The following is a 10050-nucleotide window of genomic DNA, read 5'->3' as shown; positions in this document are numbered from 1 at the left end:
TGAAGGAGCCTGTTGTTAAAACTACATTGTTAAAAACTATAAATGGGGACCCTCCTGGTGGAGAAAAGACAGAAAGGGGAATAAGAAATGCCTCCAGGGGTTGAAACTAAAGAGCCTCTTAATGAAAGTGAAAGGGGAGAGTGAAAGGCTAGCATAAAACTCAACATTCAAAAAATGAAGACCATGGCATCCGGCCCCATCACTTCGTGGCAAATAAATGGGGAAACAATGGAAACAGTGACAAACTTTATTTTCTTGGGCTCCGAAATTACTGCAGATGGTGAAATTAAAAGATGCTTGCTCCTCAGAAGGAAACCTATGACAAACCTAGACAGCGTATTAAAAAGCAGAGACATTACTCTGCCAAAAAAGGTTCATTTAGTCAAAGCTATGGTTTTTCCAGTAGTCATGTATGGATGTGAAAGTTGGCCCAAGAAGAAGGCTGAACGCCAAAGAATCAATGCTTCTGAACTGGGGAGTTGGAGAAGACTCTTGAGAGCCCCAAGGATTACTAGGAGATCCAATCAGTCAACCCTAATGCAAATCAGTCCTGAATATTCATTGGAAAGACTGATGCTGAAGCTCCAATACTTTGGCCAGTTGATGCAAAGAACTGACTCATTGGAAAAGAACCTGATGATGGCGAAGACTGAAGGCAGGAGGAGAAGGGGATGACAGAAGATGAGCTGGCTGGATGGCATCACCAACTTGATGGACATGAGCTTGAGCAAGCTCCGGGAGTTGGTGATGGACAGGGAAGCCTGGCATGCTGCAGTCCATAGGGTTGCGATGGGTCAGACATGGAGCAACTGAACTGACAGGGACAGTGACAAGAGTTAGTTCAAGAATCAGACCATTGAGTCAAAAATGAAAACCACACATTGATTTCAGCAGCTCTGAGGGTGCCTAAGGCAAGAAGAAAAATGTTCAAGCGCTCAGAGGAAAAAAGGTGTGGCTTTTAATGGCACAACACTGACAGCTGACTTTCCAAGAACAAGGGAGTCAGAAGATAATGGACTGGCATCTGTAAAATGCTGAAAAACAAATAACCACCAACCTGGAATTCTATACCCAACAAAAACACTCTTCGAAAGTGAAAGCAAAATAGAGACTTTAAGGGCAAATGGAAATGAGACAACTCATCACCCACACACATGAACTAAAAGAAATATTAAGGCAGTGCTTTGGGAAAAAGAAAAGTAGTTTCTGAAGGAAATATAAAAAACAAGTAAAGACCAACAATGAGGTAACTGTGAGGGTAAGTATTAACTCTACAGAACAATGATGTTAACGCCAAAAATATATCTAACAGTTTAAAGTGTAACAGTGACAAGGAGGAAACAGTCGTGTCAGGGAGGCAGTGAAAGTACTAAGTTAGACTTGAAAGTAAAACACATGCTGTGTCTGCGAATGTGCACCCAACAACCTGGCAGAGGAGCACAGAACTAGAGAAACACTTCATACTTCTAAAAGAAGGCCAAGAGCAAAGAACACAGACTAGGTGGGACAAACAGGAAACACACAGCAACATGGTATCTACACACTGAATATCAACATTATAAACAGAGCCAATACTCAAACTGATTCCAATGAAAACTATACAGTATTCAGAGTTACATGTTAAGATGGAAGATCTTTTAGACAGGTGAAAGTAAAAGATACCCAGGCTAACAAGGACAGAAAACTGACGTGGCAATATCACTGTCAAACAGTGTCTAAAGAAAGAAGCATTACTAGCGATAAAAAAGAGCATCTCATACTGTTACAAGTTCAGTCTAGCAAGAAGATGAGGATTCTAAATTTGAATGTACCTAATAACATAACCTCAAAATATCAATACATAAAAACTGACAGAAATAGAAAAGGAGTAACAGCCGAGTTCATAATCCCAGTGGGAGATGTTAAAGACACATCTCTCGTGGAACTGGGCTCCCTGGTACGTAGTCACCTGCAGCCATGAAGTACCTAAAATGTGGCTGGCTCTACAATGAGATGTGCTGCAAGCCTGAAACACACACTGGATTTTAAAGACTTAGCATGAAAAAAAGAACGTGAAATATTTCATTAGCTTTTATCATGTTGATTACACACTGAAATATTTTGGGTGTGTTAAAATAAAATATATTACAGGTAATTTCACCTACTTCTGCTTTTATTCAACGTGGCTACTGGAATCTGAATTACATGAGTGACAAACCTGATGTAACTGATACACACAGAACATTGCATTCCCACTGATACATATTATTTTCAAGAGCCCAACAAACATATAACAAAAAGAATATGTATTGGGCCATTAGGAAAGCTCGAATTATTTCAAAGGACTGAAATAATGCAGAGTATACTTAGGGATTGCAATGGGCTGACGGTTTATGGGCCCTCAAACTTCACCCCGCACATGGTGATGATCCTAGGAGGCAGGCACTCTGGGAGGGGTCAGGCCAGGAGGGAATGGGCTCCCATGCGGCGAGGACAGGGAGAAGCAGCAGGCAGTCTAGGAACCAGGAAACAGGCCTCACCAGACATGGCACCTGCTGGTGATCTTGGGACTCCCCAGCCTCCAGGCCTACAAGAAACAACTTTCTGTTGTTTATCAACTAGTCTATGGGATTTATAACAATAGCCCAAAAAGACAAAGACGGGTCTCTTTGATAGTGAAGGACAGGGAAGCCTGGAGTGCTGCAGTTTACGGGTCACAAAGAGTCGGACACGACTTAACGAATCACCACCACCACCACCACCAGTTGATCTAAGACTAAAATGGAACTCATGGCTTAGGCTATTTAGTCTGTTTAGCACAGATGAAAATGACTCGTATATTTTAAAGTATTTATCCAAAAGTGCCCCTTGATAGCATTTTACAGCCTGTACATAATAGGATGAATATTTTTAAAATAAATTTAATAGTCTATACTTCTAAAATATAATATTTCAAAATACTTTCCTATAAGAGACTTCGAATATTTTTTCAGTAACTCTCCCTCTTTCCTTCTACTACAGGCACTGAACAATTCTGAGGAAAAATCAGTTTGGTGCTAGGAAGTCACAGGCAGGATACTTACCACTTTAAAGATTAGTAGCAGGAAAAAAAAAAAAAAAGATTAGTAGTATATACTATATATTTATAGACAATTATTTGCTGTCATTAATGTTGGAAAAGCAAAACATACCCATTTCCTTATGGTCCTTTCATAAACAATGCTGATTCCTTTTGGTATTGTCTGGTGAAGGGGAAACACTGTTATCAGAAAATGAAGCTAAAATCGTAAGTTAGATATGATGTTATTATTCTATTTTTGTATGTTTCTGAATCAAGATTAGATAAACAACAGATGGGCTGCCTTCTGTGGCTGAAAAATAGAAATAATGGGTTTTTTGTTTGTTTTCTACACAAATAACTTTTTAAAAAATTCTACAAATGGCTCTAATGTGAACTTGACAGTCTTGGCTAAGCTGCTTCTATTACGGTAACACATTTCTATTATTGAAACACAGGTTCTAGTATCAAAATTCCTTGGGATATAGATAATTGGATTAGATGGACGAAAGAGAAAAAAATGAAGGGGGAAACTTTAGAAAAGGAAACATGTTCTTTTGAAAATCAGTGTTTAAAAGACAAAATGATGATTCTAATACAGAATATAAGAACAATTCTTTTTTAAACCTCAGGAATTATGTACTTGCCACAACAGAATAATGCAATTTTTCTTTGTGTATGGCATTCTAGTAAGAGGCTTAACTTTCTCATTTAATCTTCACAGCCACCTATGAGGTAGATATTACTGTATTTAACATATTATTCCCTATATTTACATGAGGAAACTGAGACTCAAAGTGTTACAGATGGGACTTTAAACCCCATGTTTTTAATAAATATGTTACATGTGAATGGCTTTCTAGAAATATCAGCAAATTTTGAAATGTGTAACTCTTTCATAAAATGCTTTGAGCCTCTTGCTGCTGCTAAGTTGCTTCAGCAGTGTCCGACTCTGTGCGACCCCAGAGACGGCAGCCCACCAGGCTTCCCGGTCCCTGGGATTCTCCAGGCAAGAACACTGGAGTGGGTTGCCATTTCCTTCTCCAATGCATGAAAGTGAAAAGTGAAAGTAAAGTCGCTCAGTCGTTCCCGACTCTTAGCGACTCCATGGACTGCAGCCTACCAGGCTCCTCTGTCCATGGATTTTCCAGGCAAGAGTACTGGAGTGGGGTGCCATTGAGCCTCTTAGAAGCCCTTAAATAAATAGGAGGAAATACTTTACAAGGAAAAAAAAAAAACTACCTGGAAAATTACTGTTACTTAAATAATACATAAGATGAAACATATTCTAGGAATAAACTTTATTGATTTTAAACTGTAAAATATACATTATTCTGAAAACTCAAGCTATATTTCACGACCAACTCTTTTCAGGCATTAAATATTACTTTCTCAAGAATTATTTAACACACATTTTTAAAAAAGTGTTCTTGCAAAAAACAGTTGGTGTAAAGCATTTTAAAATCCAAGCAGTGAATTCCTGTTTTCAGCAAGGACATTCATTTTAAATATTTTAAAATACTTTACACAAGCCCACTTTTCTTCAAATCAGGGACCTAAATACATGCAATTTACTTTAAACCCAACTGGGTATTTTGAAACAATGTGATCAACTACCTCAAACAATTTTCAAATGTTTGAAAGTTTCATTAATAGGAGAAATGATACTGATAGAAACTGCACTGATATTCACATGAACATATATTCAAATATTATGTTCTCCAAGACACCTGAGGCAGCTACCTCAAGGATAACATCATTGCTTACTACATTTTAAAAACCTCTCATTAGGAATTATCATCGAAATTTGACAAGCATTCTTTTAGGCATGCTCAGTAATAGTAAATCGTATTCAATTATGTATGGATATTACTTCAAATAGGAATTCAATAGCTCTAGTGGTCAGTTTACAAGTCTGTATAAAATTCCTCTGAAGTAAAATCCTGAATGAAAACTAATATTATAATTATAGTGTTTGAGTTTCATTAATATGAGGTACCCAGAGCAGTCAAATTCATAGAGAAATAAAGTAGAACAATGGTTGCCAAAGGCCAGGAGATAGGGAGGAATGGAAAATCGTAGAATTTCAGTTTGGAAAGATGAAATTTCTCTCTCTTTACTTCAAAGATACCATGACAGAGGATTTTTACAGGATGAAATACCGACTCTTCCAAAGAGCAGACAGTCTCTATTCATTGTAAAAACTGTTTCAAAGAACAGGAGGAAAAGACCTCACTTTATGAAGCTATTACATCCTTGACACCAAAAAGGAAAAACATGTGGCAAGAAAAGAAGAACTATTAATATTGCAGTCTATATATCTCATGAGTATAGACACAAAAATCTTAAATAAAACATAAGAACTGGAATGTGAGATATGAACTTGGCCTTGCTTGCAGCAACAGGATTTCTACAAAGAATACGTAAGAGAATTTACACACAATTAGAGCTAGCAGAAGAGTTCAGCAGGGATGCTCAATATAAGGTCAATATATAAAAATCAGTGGCATTCTTGTAGACCAGCAATAACCAACTGAAAAATGTAACAGAGAAAAGATCTCATTCACAATTGAAACAAACACTGTAAGGTACCTAGGAACAAATTAATGAATACATAAATAAACAAACAAAAAGATACTAAAACTTAGTATCACAAAGACAGAAATTTCCCCTGGATTCATTTAAAACCTAAAACAATTTCAACAAAATACAAACTGTTTCTCATGAAGAAATTATTCTAAAATTCAAACAGAAGAGTGCCAGGAACAGTTAAAATAATTTTGAAGCATAAGGTAGAGGAAATGTGGGACTGAAACAAGATTGTTCAAACAGAGCAGTAAATAAGACAGCCTAAAAATGGAACTTGTATGTTACAGTAATGCATTGTTATTCACATGGGCTATTTGATAAATGGTGCAAAAAGGACCATTCATATGAAAAACTAAAATTGTTACTCATAACATAGATAAAAATGAATTTCAAGAGATTAGAGTCATGAATTAAAAGATCAAATTTAAAAAACTGCTGGAAAAAAATGGCAGACCATTTTTATGATTTTTAGAGGTAGGCAGGGATTTGTTAAAACACAAAAGGCAAAGAAAACACAAAGTGAAAAGACAAGCAAGATAAGATATCTGCAATGCAAGTAACTGAAGAAGAATTAAAACAAGAGTAACAATAAAAGGCAAATAACCTGACAGAGCAGAGGACAAAGGCAACAAACAGGCAAATCACAGAAGAGAAACCCTGGAACAGCCAGTAAACATATGAAAACACCGAGACATAGGGGAAATAAAAATAAACATCAAGACAGGCTTGAGATATTGTTTCAAAGGCTGACAAAAACTTAAAAGCCCGAGAACACCAAGATGGGGCGAAATGGGGAATTCCAACTCTATACTGACAATGTAAATAAAAATAACCACTTGAGTTGAAGATGCCTATATGTTAAAATGCCACGACTACACTTTTAGGTATACACCCCATGAACTTTCCTGGTCATGTACAAGGAAGGTAGGTATTACAACAGTAAAACACTTGGAACTCTATGTCCCTCAGCAAAATAATGAGTAAATGAATTAAAGTATATTTGTCCATTAAATCTCTCTACTGCAGTTAAAATGAACAAGTTAGTGATACACATACTGTCATGTATATTCTCAATAACTTTAGCATTTGCTAAAGTTTGGTACTGAATGGTTTAAAAAACAGTTTATGTACGTGTGTGTGTGTAAAACAGTAACAGCAGCAACAATAAATGAAAAAATGAGTAACAGAACTAACATTCGAGCACTTATTATACGGAAGGCACTCTTCTAACTGCATGTAGATGCCTAAAAACAGTCCTAGGAGACAGATTCTACTATTATTTATATCTAACACAATTACTCTTTTGTTACTATGAGATTCCATTACTCATTCTACAGATGAGGAATTGAAGTGGAAAGAGGTGAAGTTGATCTAAAACTATAAAACTAGTAAATAATAAGAGTGAGATATGAAGCCAGGAATTCCTGACCCAGACTTTATACCTTAATAACTATATTAGTTATTATACCATTTTCTATTCTTTTTAGGATGTTGGAAATCCAACATTATTTCTGTAAGTTGGAAATAAAAAACACTTATAGAACCTATGACTGTAAAGAAATGAATACACACACAGGTTTTTATATAGCTCAAACTGGTTCTAAAGATGCTAAAAGATTCTTAGGAATGTTTTGAAAATAGTGGCGTCCCAACTACTCTAATTTACTAATTTACATGTTTGAGGTCTGGTATTTTTCAGATTATTATTTTGGAGCCAAATGTTATTTCTTTTATAGTCCTAAGATAATATATATTTGTAATCCTAGAAACCTTACATGGAGAAGCACATGATGTAATTCAATCATCTCTTTCTCTCTCATTAGAGGCAAAATTTGATTACTTAGCTTCAGGCCTGAAAACTCATATTAAGAGTTTTTAATAAGCAATTCTATCAAGAAGTGTAATAAAATTTCAATTATTCATTTTTTCTGGTCTCTCAATTATAGGTTGGTTTTTTAAAAGCCAGTATATATAATATAAATTATACTGATATAATAATTAAAGTGTAATTTTGTGTAGAATTATCTATACCACAAAATAAAAAAGGAAATGGCATTTTCAGTCATCAAGTATTTACGAGAATTGACTATGCGCTAATCACACACTCCTTGTTTCCAGTACAAATGGAACGTTTCTTAAAAATGTGTTTTCTTCTCAATCTACATATTCCCATCCTCAATGCCATCATCTACTAACCTATAGAACATGCTTTGAAAAAATATGAAAAATATGTTCTTGCATTTAAAGAGTTCACTGTCTACTAGGGGAAAGTGAAAGTGAAGTCGCTCAGTCGTGTCCAACTCTTTGCGACCCGTGGACTGTAGCCCACCAAGCTCCTCTGTCCATAGGATTCTCCAGGCAAGAATAATGGAATGGGTTGCCATTTCCTTTTCCAGGGGATCTTCCTGACCCAGGGATTGAACCCAGGTCTCCCACATTGCAGGCAGACGCTTTAACCTCTGCGCCACTAGGGGAAAGAAAGTAGACAGAAGTTATCTATAATGCATAAGTACTTTAATAAAGTGAGCAAGTCACTTAACATTTCTAAGCCTCAAATGAGATAGATGTTTAAGAACTCTGAATTACAGAGGGAACTTGAATAAACCATCTCTAAGGTTCTCTCTAGATCTAAAATTCTATGATTATCCAATCTCTTTAAATTAAAAGGTAAATCACAAAATATTCAGTATGCAAAAAAGAAAAACTAAGACCAACTAAAAGATGAAAATGTTTGTACAAATGCATTCTAATTTTTTTCAAAACTGTTAAAACTCCCGTTCTAAGTATCAGTAAAATTTCCACAGACACTGTCTTTTAATCAATATCTTCCCCTCAAACCTGCAGACTTCTAAGTAGTCAACAAGCAACTATTCTGTGATAACAGAAGTAAAGTGCTTAAAAGCCCATGGCTTGGACTCATGAAAGTGATCTTTTAAAAGGAAGATGTTAACAGAAACGTGTGTATGACATTCTTACTACAATAAATTTGTTCATTAACTTCACTTCAAAATTTTAAAGTTCAGGTTTTTCATGAAGAGTTAAAAAAAAATACAGCTAAGATTAGCTCTTTTCACTGTTATATATTTTGAAATTTAGAACAAGGTTTCCCTTACCTGATATGGACATGGAATGTGATATTCTCTGCAGCGTTCTTGTATCCACGTTGTTTCCCAGATGCCACAGTAAGCTTGCTCATAAAAGTAGCAACCAATTACAACCATGAGTGGTATGAGATACAGACCAATCCGGATCATAAACTTCACCAGTTTATCCTGGTTCACCTTTTCTAATGGAATCTCAACTCGCACTCTGTTTAGGGATATAATGCCGGCTAAAAGGAGTGAAACCCCAACCACCACATACAGGCAGAGGGATGCAAGAACAAAATACCTCAAAGCATCAACATCATAGAGGCCAACAAATCACACGCCACTGATATTGTCACCTTCAATTTTATTCATCGCTAAAAGGATGATGGTCAGTGTTCCAGGGATGCCCCACGCACTGGCATGAAATAGCAAGGCTTTCTTCTCAATAGCTTCAATACCCCACTTTGGCACAGCTGCCAAGAACCACGTGATGGTAAGAAGCACCCATCAAACGCTGCCAGGCATAGTAAAAAAAAATGGAGTATCATAAAAAGCATGATACAGGCTTTGTTATGAGATCCTTGGGTCACTGTGGAAGCCTTATACTGTGCAGGGCTGGATGCATTGCAGGCAACTCGGTCCTCAAGCAAAAACCCAATAAAGAAAATTAATGACACCATCATGTAGCAGACGCCGTAAATTATAATGGGTCTTTCAGGATACGGGAATCTTATCACATCAATCAAAAAAGTTAAAAAAGTAAACGTGGCAGAGAGGCAAATGACTGAAATCAATCCTATGAAATAACGAGCAAATGAAAGCTCTTCTCTCCTAAAGTACATATTTGGACAAGGAGGTGAACAATCACACATGTGCAAAAAGGTACAGCCAAGATCAGGATCAATATTCAACTCTCAGGGACACCAAAAGCCACAGTCCCTCTGCACTGCCACTGAGGCTCCTTCAGTAGGATCGCCAGCTAAATTCAGGTCCACCAGCCGAGGATATGGCTCACCACAATCTGGGAACCTAAAAACACAAGACAAGAATCATTTACTTATTGGGAACCTAATGATTTGGATTTCCACATTTAGCAGCTGTGGCTTATTTATGCTTATGTCCTTGGAGAACATTATGATATGTCGAAGAAATAATGCAAATATCTTGCTTGTGGGTCATATGATGAGATATTCCACAGTTGGCAAAAAAATGAAAAATGTATACTTAATTTTGTTTTGGCTTCAAAATATTACTCTTTATTAAAACAGGCATAGCCATTAATAAATAGTGTAATTAATACTATTTAGGACACAGTTTACAGTAAGATTTCAAACT

General features: G+C 36.3%; 1 pseudogene; it reads right to left on the bottom strand.

Annotated features, from left to right (window-relative positions):
• Positions 1–8653: 8653 nt before the first annotated feature.
• On the bottom strand, positions 8654–9764 carry LOC105003801 (annotated as a pseudogene).
• Positions 9765–10050: the final 286 nt, after the last annotated feature.

The sequence above is a fragment of the Bison bison genome, unplaced genomic scaffold (genome assembly GCF_000754665.1).
Source record: "Bison bison bison isolate TAMUID 2011002044 unplaced genomic scaffold, Bison_UMD1.0 scf7180017857724, whole genome shotgun sequence".
NCBI lineage: Eukaryota > Metazoa > Chordata > Mammalia > Artiodactyla > Bovidae > Bison > Bison bison.
Note: the sequence above shows the minus strand (reverse complement) of the source record. Positions and strands in the feature narration are given on the sequence as shown.